The sequence below is a fragment of the Camellia sinensis genome, chromosome 2 (genome assembly GCF_055761805.1).
Source record: "Camellia sinensis isolate YWXY chromosome 2, ASM5576180v1, whole genome shotgun sequence".
NCBI lineage: Eukaryota > Viridiplantae > Streptophyta > Magnoliopsida > Ericales > Theaceae > Camellia > Camellia sinensis.
In genome coordinates, this window is record NC_138962.1 from 55,193,034 (window position 1) to 55,202,263 (window position 9,230).

At 30.7% G+C, this 9,230-nt stretch overlaps 1 long non-coding RNA gene across 1 annotated transcript; it reads right to left on the reverse strand.

Moving 5' to 3' along the window:
- LOC114276391 (uncharacterized) lies at window positions 1-4,852 on the reverse strand. The gene is made up of 2 exons (XR_003634197.2): window positions 4,596-4,852; window positions 1-441 (listed from the first exon to the last, which is right to left on the reverse strand). It is a non-coding gene; the product is annotated as an uncharacterized LOC114276391 (long non-coding RNA).
- Between the last annotated feature and the right edge of the window lie 4,378 nt (window positions 4,853-9,230).

Genomic DNA, 9,230 nt, shown 5'->3' on the forward strand with positions numbered 1-9,230 from the left:
TGCATACTAACTTTTATCCCCAACTTCTATCATATCAAGCTGATAACAATCTCAAACATACAAATCAAAAAAAGTATTCAAATCATAAGATTCACTAATCTCTAAAATATGACTTTAAACATCCAAAAAGTATAACTACAAATCGTAAATCAATTAGTCCAATATTTAGTCCAAAATAATGAATTGACTAGGCCATGCAACTGTACTTCCTATTGCATCTTTCAGATCATACATCTCACGAGTAGAACGAAACAACGGCACGTTGACTGTTACGTGGTTCACCCAAACTTTCCAACACAAAGGTCCAAGAGTTGCATGATACACCTTTGACTTGGGATCCCTTGATGCAATTTGGCCTTTTGCAACCACCAAGTTTGACCCCTCCCAATGCAACAACTTGCATTTGACATTTGCTAAGCTCGACACACCATTACTTTGATCCTACAAAAATTAAGAGTATATAAGCATACTGCATAACATTCATCCCATTTACGAAGTATTAGTTCAACAAAGGAAATGAAAGTGTCAAAAAGCTTCAACGAGAACGCACTTACATATGTCATCAATGTCAGAAAAGAAAATTTCAACCTGATAGATACATATTTTGAGGTGGTCACACTTATGAGTCTACTTAACCTGATGAATATGACAAGGCTCAAAAAAAGACACACTTGAATGTCTGAAACTGTTACTATCATCAGGTGTTGGCTTAGAGCTAAACTGTTACTGCTGGACCACATTATAGCCCTAAAAATATGACAAGGCTCAAAAAAAGGATCTTAGGGCATACAAAGGCTATTCAACCACTACATAAACATTACCATCCGAGGTATAATTAAGACACATTTGAATGTCTGAAAAAATATGAATTGGATCACTTTAGGATTGGCTCATTAACAAATTAGATAAGTACGTGTGTTGCATTGTAAAGATGACAACTAAAAAATTGATTAATTTACTTTCTTTGTGAGAATTTAAATTATTTCATTTCTTTTAAACGTAGAATTACTGGCAAACAATGTGCAAAAAGTTGGGGACATTTGGGACATGGCTTTCCCTATTTAAGAGTGTTGTTTCTTCATCATTATGCATATCTAGCTCTTACAAGGTTCACATTATGTTATGCTTTTACAATTTGATGTGAGTAATCCTAGATCATATCAATTTCTTCAGTTACATCTCTGCCCAATTTTCCAACCTGCTTGTTCCGACTGGGACTCCCAACTATCATGAATCTATGTATGAAACAAAAGTGCAGTATAATACAGGTGTTTGACTTTTAAAAATTTCGTCATTTCTTTGTTATGTTTGGCCATATTTTCATGCAGATTGTGTGAAGCATGATCCTGAAGTGAGTGAAGACACAGAAAAGAACTTTGCAGAGCTTTTGTCCGAGGAGCTGAAGCTACGGGAAACTGAAGCTTTGGAAAGTCAGCAGCGTGCCGACATGGCATTGCCTGAGGCCAAGAAGATTACATCCCAATATCAAAAGGAGGCAGACAAGTGTAATTCAGGGATGGAAACTTGTGAAGAGGCAAGGGAAAAAGCAAAAGCAGTTTTGTTGGCACAAAAGAGACTGACTGCGATGTGGGAATCAATGGCTCGTCAGAGAGGATGGAAAAAAGGGGTTGCCAAGTCACTGATGCAAAGAAGAGGATGGAAATAAAATTCTTTCATTTGTCTGTGTGTGAGACATCATAGATATTCATACAACTATATAGAAGCCCACCATCATATAGCACCCTCCCTCTTTCTTGTTGGTCTCATCTTTATTGATGTAAAATTTGTATGAAACAAAAGTGCAGTGTAATACAACTATATAGAAAAATTTGTGCAATGTGAAAGTGAGAAAATGAAGTGAAAGAAAAGATAGAAAATATATTTTCTTGCAAGCATTTGATTATGATGAAAATTTTGCAAGAAAAATATAGAGAACTTTGAAATGTTAGTTATAGATAACTCTTTATATAGACACATTCAAATTTTATTGTGTTTTGTGCAGGAAATTAAAAAGTTAGTAACAATGCTAATACGGGTTGTATAATAAAATTAACCTTCTTCTAATTTCCACCACATTCATGCTAAGCAAACTCATAAAAAGCTATATTTTTTTTTCTCTTTCCCTCACTTTCATCATAAACAAACTCAGCCCAAGTGAAAAATGCGGATACTTTCTAATCCTTGATTTTAGTTAACTGCCCCAAAACAGTTAAGTTTGGACACATCTCTGATGTGTTTTTGTAAAAGAAATTGTGGGAAATTATCCCATTTAAAACCTTGGTTGGCTGTGTAAGGTGCATGTCTGTTGTTAACCAGTAAACACACAAGTATATCCTTACTCGAGAGCAATGGATCTAGATTTGTAATAAATTCATCTAAATAACACCAGAAGGCATGAGGTTCTTGGTCTGTGAATAAATTATCTACAACACAGAACATGCACCCACTAGATTAATAATATTGGCTTGGTATGTTAATGCAACAAACATATCTTAACTCCTCTTTGTCTCGTAACAAAAGAAAAGACGAAGAAGCTAGTCAAGCCAAATACAATGTGACCTTTCTAAAGAGGGGAAAACAGTGCAGTCCATTATGATCTTTTTTTCTTCTTTTTGAAGTACAACCATTCATCATACTTTATCTGTCCCACAAAGTGAGTTCATTCTATATTTGTTTCTCATGGAAAGTGTCGATAAATAAATGTCGGTGTCATTGAATGCATTGAATACCCCAAAAAAAATAGGCTTAGGGTGTATTACATTCAGAGTGTCAGCATGTTGGCTTTGAGTGTGAGTAGTAAAAACTTGTGCTCCAAAATCTAATTCTGGTCAAGCATCATCTGGCTAGAATATATTTAAATTTCCAATGCCTAAGCTTTATCTACAGACTATATGAGTTGCTAACTAGTGTGTCATTAAATCCTTGGGGTTAACATCAGGATCAAGCCCTTGCAAGCCTTGAGCCAAGTAACATAGGACCCATAATCAAGATTGTCCATGGAATAGTATTACATTGTAAGCTCTTTTGGAAACTTCCCAAGTGCTTCCATATATTTTACCTTCAATAGTATCTGTTTTGAAATGCTTATTTTTTTTTTATTTGATGCATACTTTTTATGATCGAACTCCTACAAGGGAATCAAATTTTGCATCAATGGCTTATTATAGGTGAAAATAGAGTGTTAATTAAGTAACCTAGCGTAAAGTATCGAACAAGAAAATCTTAGTAAGAACTAGGTAAAACAAGAAACACAATATTACGAAAATATTCACTAACAACTCCCTTTAAATTCAAATAGATAAATTAACTTCAGCTTGAAAAGAACAACTAGATAACAAAGTAATAGTCACTACTTTTGACTTTATTTTGATAGGTTTCGGAGTGAAATCTGGTGTGAAGACGAGGAGCACATCGGGAGTGAGATCTAAACGAAGCATGGGGCAAAGAGATCACATAGTCTGAAAGGCCGGGGCAAAAACAATGTAGAGTCCAGCAAATTGGGACATACATACAGAAGCTGACAACGATGAATAAAATATTCGAGGTAAAATTCGGATGACCGCTCGTGGAAGTGCTTGAGAGAGATCTGGAGCAAAATCAGGATGAAAATAGCTAATGTATGGCTAAGATCTCAGTTTATAGTCATGGATGGACTCCGAACAGTTTACAGTCATAGATGGACTCCGAACAGTTTACAGTCATAGATGGACTCCAATTGAGATAGAACTAAATGGATGAAGATAGGGGGATCCCATAGCAAAGATCTAGTCATCATTGAGAGAAAAGAATGTGACTACGTAAGTTATGGATTATTTTAATCTCAATAAAAAATATATATGTCACGATGCACACAATGGCATAGTAAGTGTCACTTCCTTCTAATAACATGGTAAATGTCATGAAATTTCAACAATTTAAGTATCATAATTTCCCAGTAATATGGAAAGCATCACAATTCTCTAATAATCAGATAAATATTAATATACTCTACTGGCTTGCTACATGTCAAGATTTTTCTATTATGCAAATAATATTACAAGCTTGCCGTAAAGTATTAATTATCTTTTAAATTCTAGTAATTCTGCAACACTCTTGATAACATTATTTTCATAAAACTCAGTAAATCTTATCAAATCAATTGCATTTGACCTAATAAAATTCATGTCCGGTAACAACTTTAATTGATTGGTAAAGTCGCATTAAATCCATAAAGTAAACACCTTGTTACTCATAACTAGTATATGTCAGAACTATACACACACACAGATATATACATATATATATATATTATATGAATGTGGATTTGAAGTTGGAATTTTAGAAATGAATTTGGGAAGTCAATGAACAAAATAAATGTCGATGAATGTGAGTACCAAATTTCCCAATTTTTGACTGAGAAAATATCACAAATGGCCACCAAAGCACTATTCTGAAGCAATTTGACTAGCAGTTCATACATAGAAGGAACCAATCAAACCGAACTGAATTCTAAAACCAATTGCTCAAAGTCGACGGGAAGAGCTTGAGGGAGAGAGAAAGAGAATACGAAACTGAGAGAGAGAGAGAGAGAGAGAGAGAGAGACGGTGGTGCTCACCTTAGTAGACGATGGTCCTTGCTTCCCTCGCCGGTGCAGATGGTGGAGGCGGTGGAGCTTTGAAATTTCAAAATTGAAATTGCCAATTGCTCTGAGATTGGATCTGAGATGAATCACCAATCGCTTTGAGATCAAATCAAGGCTGATTCGATCGGTTGAGAGAGATTAGGGTTTAGAGAGGGTTGGGAGAGAGAGAGGTCGATCGAGACCAGAGAGCGAGTGAGAAAGTAAGGGGGCCTTAATTGTTTTTTAGTTTTTTGTTTTAGTTATTGTAATATTTTAAATAAAATTTTTTTTACTTTTCAAATTCAAATAATTTATATATACTTAAAAGAAATATTTAATTTTAATTTTAATAATGATTTACTTTTTAAATTTTTTTAAAAAATCACTAAATTCAAAAAAATATAAAATTTAATACATTTCATATATATATATATATTATATATATATTTACAAATATTTTATTTTTTAGTTGTATTCAGATTAGGCACATCTAAAAAATAAAAAATAAATAAATTATTAAAAGAAGGAAAAATATCAAATCAAGGTAATTTAAAAAAATAATAATTACAAATTAGTGAGAAGCCATATAAATATTAATCATTAAAATTAGAAACGTTTTCATGAATGTGTAATTTTTTTTTCCAAAATCCCACTGGCTGCAATTATCCCTTAAAAGAGACATTAAATTATAAAATAATGTATAAATTATTTTTTATGTTGTCCTCAATTAGGAAAATTTAAGGTGAGAAGTTTGGTTGGAAATTGTTAGCATTTCTAAATTTAAAAAAAAAAAATCAGATTGAAATTTTTTTAATAAAAGTTTTCACGACATGCTAATGCATGCCGTGTAAAATTATAATATTTTACAACATGAAATGTATGTCATCTTAAGTACAAATATTTTATGACATATTTTTGTATGCCGTGAAAATTTACATTTTTTACGGCATGCTTTTGCATGCCATAAAAAAAAATCAGATTCAATGTGTTTGGTTTGAGTTTTCTGGATTAAGTTTTTTGAAAATTGACTTTTTTGGTTTGCGTGTTTTTTCTTTTTAGTGAATATTTTTAAAATTTTAAACATTTTTTTTTTCTTTTTAGTGAATATTTTTAAAATTTTAAACATTTTTTTTACTTTTTTAGATGCATCTTACTTAGATGTATCTAAAAAGAAAAAAAAATTGTGAAAAAATATTTTAAAAAAATTAATAAATACATAAAAATACAAAAAATGTACTGAATTCTTGTATTTTTTTTTTGTATTTTTGGTATTTTGTGAATTTTTAAAAGATTTTTTTTACAATTTTTTTACTTTTTAGGTGTATTTATGTTAGGTGTCTAAAAAGTAAAAAAATTGCTTAAAATATTAAAAAAATTCAATAAAGACCAAAAAAATACGGAAAATAAGAAAGTAGAATTTTTTTAAAAATGTTTTTTGAAAAGTGAAAAAAAGCAAGGTGATTGATTTTTTTTTTTTTTTTGCAAAAGTTTTCACGACATGTTAATGTATGCCATGTAAAGTTATAATATTTTATAACATGAAATGTATGTCGTCTTAAGTACAAATATTTTACGATATATTTTTGTAAGTCGTAAAAACATACATTTTTTACGACATACTTTTGCATGCTATAAATATATAAATGAATGACTTACATGGAATGTATGCTGTTATTGACAAAACATTAACGGCTTGCAAAAAAAAAAGGGTCCAGCTTGTCTCAAGTTGAGATCAAGACTGGACCCGTCCAGTTCGGCCCATGGGGCCCATTTTTGGGCCCGTTTTGATAATCCGAACCGTTCAATGTGTAGAACTCGTCGAGTACTATATGCTTGAAAAAAATCACATTGATCGGATATCAATAACTATATGATCAAATCAGTTTTGTATAAAAAAAGGACGGTGAAACAATTAACGGTTGATAAAAACTGTTTTGTTCACATAGCTATCGATATCCGATCAACGTGATTTTTTACAAGCATATAGTACTCGACGAGTTCTACACATTGAACGGTTTGGATTATCAAAACGGGACCCGTGGTGGGCCCCCACGGGCCCAACAGCACTGTCTAGTCCAATCTTGGACTGGACTAAAGCCACTGCAAAAAAAAAAAAAATGCCGTAGAATGTACTAACTACGACATGCATTTAATGCATGTCGTAAACATGATGCCGTGAATAGTTAGTTTTGTTGTAGTGTGGTCTGCTATGCACCGTGTGTTGTTTTGCTGTTTTGATCAGGACCTGTCTTTCTTTTGATCTTGTTTGTCTTTGTTTGTTGGTTCCTCACCAACTAGGAGGTTGGAGCTTTATCTAGGTCCAAACTCCTCTTTATTGATATAATTTATTGTATTTCATATGTGTTTCATCAATAAAATTCTCTTTGCCGGTCAAAAAAAAAAAAAAAAAAAAAGTACATGAAAATAAAATGTACCAAGACAGATTCGGAGGGTGCTCTAACTCCCTACTACGGCAACTTGCATCCTAATAGCCAACTCCTCGGCCTTATGATTTTTTAAAAATAAAGAGAATTGGAAAAAATTATTTAATAATTTCGTTTGATTCATATTTATAATAATAATTTTATTTAGATGAATCAATATATATGGATGTGATAATTCAATTAAAATTGAAAAATTTGTTTTAAAAAAAATATTTATTTTACCCCGCGCATGGCACGTGCATTGCACAAGTCAACTACTAGTGTGAAAATAAAATAAAATATCAAATCAGATTATGTTATTCTCAAATTGAATTTTGTAAGTTTCACACTAATTCAATTTTGATAAGTTACTATTCTTAATAGACTTGGGCTCGTTTTTTGTGTAATGAAATCTACCGTAATGTAATCTAGCAAAATCTTGGTAATCTCCAACTACGACCCATACATGTAATAACCACTAAATTGCTAAAGAATTTGATGACTAGAAGATTTACTCTAATCACTCAATTGACTAGTCGTAACAAAAAATTCCAGTTAGTTGGAAATACCGCCTAAACAATGTCATATGGTACTCTTCTAGAATACTCAAAAATTTCTTAATTTATAAGAATATTTGGATTCAAAACTTAAAAATTTTCAATAATTATGTATTCAAATTTTTTTTAAAGACACTAAACAAACTACCTAAAAATAAAAACATTTTGGGTTCAAAATTTTTAAAATTTTCAAAAACTTTCATATTCAATTTTTTTTAATGTCAGCAAATAAATTCTAAAAACACACATTTTGGGTTTTTAAATTTTTAAAAATTTTCAAAAAGTTACGTATTCAAAATTTTAAATAATTATGTATTCAATTTTTTTAAAGTAAAAAAAAAAAAAAAAAACTCTAAAAACAGAGACATTTTGAATTCAAAATTAATTTTTTTTTTCAAAAAGTATGTATTCAATTTTTTTCAAGACAAACATATATATACTTATCCAATTAAACAATATTAGTAATTCTATGCAAGATTTTGGTGTTGGTTTTATTTTTCAAGTGTTGTTTTTTTCAACATTGATTGCATTTTGTTGTTGGAGACTTGAAAAAGCCACGGACTGTGATTCCCCCCATTAGTTTTGTTTTTTGTTTTTTTTGTTTTTATGTTTTTTTTGTTTTTGTTTTTGTTTTTTGATAAGCACAATTCCCCATTGGTTTCTTCAACCGTTTTTGTCTACCCTCACTATATTTTTGGACAGTTTTTTTTTTTTTTTTTTGAACGGTTGTCTACCCTCATTATAAACATCTAACATCAGGTCTTACCATTTTTTTCTAACTTAGTTAAAAGTGATATTTTATCAATAATATAAAACATTGCAAAAGAAAGAGGGAGAGGAACACAACAGAATAATCATGGTTTTCTCAATATATTTAATTAAAAATTATTTTTACAAATATTCAACTTAAGTTTTACTTCCAATTAAACCCTCAATCCAACTCATTATACAAAATACGAATTTTGTGTAAGATTTTTTTCCTAAATATGGCTTAATATGACTTATGCATGATTATACTAGATTCATCTCATTAAGTAAGATACATGTACATCAATTAGATGGCGACTAATCATTGATGAATGCACCTATATATACATAATGTATAAAAGACTAATGGAGATAATGTCAATGCATTGAATGTGATAGATTCATTATGAATGAATCTTAAAGATGTATTATGTATCTATTATGAATATATAAGATACATTAATCTATCTAATGAATTCATTAATATAGAAGATGTATTATGTATCATGAATGTATAAGATATATTAATCTATTTAATGAAATTCATTGAATGAATGAATTTTTTGATGAGAAGAATATTAGTATAAATAGTGTAAGGTTCCAAACCACACTCTTCATCAAAACTCAAGTTTTCACCACAAGAAGGCTCCCATCGCCTAGAGAGAGAGAAGTGGTTTGAAGATCTTAGACAAGTAAAGAACTTAAAGATCAAGATCTTCTATTCAATATTTCTCTTTCTTACAAGAGGATTTCATACTATCATGGATCAAGGTATATATTCACTTATTTTGTATAGTAGAAATTCATATAGTTTTCATGTATAGAATTGAAGCCTTAATGGTTTTTAGTTTATGTTCCACAAAGTTTTCTATCAAGTGGTATCAGAGCCATGGTTCTCAATT